This window comes from Lupinus angustifolius, chromosome LG18 (assembly GCF_001865875.1).
Source record: "Lupinus angustifolius cultivar Tanjil chromosome LG18, LupAngTanjil_v1.0, whole genome shotgun sequence".
NCBI classification, from domain to species: domain Eukaryota; kingdom Viridiplantae; phylum Streptophyta; class Magnoliopsida; order Fabales; family Fabaceae; genus Lupinus; species Lupinus angustifolius.
In genome coordinates, this window is record NC_032026.1 from 9,452,550 (window position 1) to 9,452,908 (window position 359).

Here is a 359-nt window from a genome sequence, read left to right on the forward strand (position 1 = left end):
CTCAAAGGAAAGTTGATATTTGGCCGAATATCATACACACCTGTGATGATAAACATGTTATAATTCTAATTTTTTTTATACATGTGACTGATGAATCAATCCAAAAAGGGATTCATCAGTTGAAAGACCTTATTATAAATGTTTGACCATTACAACAAGAGTACCACTTTTAGTTAATATCATTGTCCAAAGACTTGATAATAATGGTGCACTAGGTATCTTGATTTGGACATACCAATATTTAAAGCATATTAATAATTTTAAGTTGTGAGCATATTTTAATATTTTGTCTTTTGTTCTATTCAGCTACATCAATTGCTTCTATATCTGCAAATCTCAATTCGGTTCCGATCCTTAAT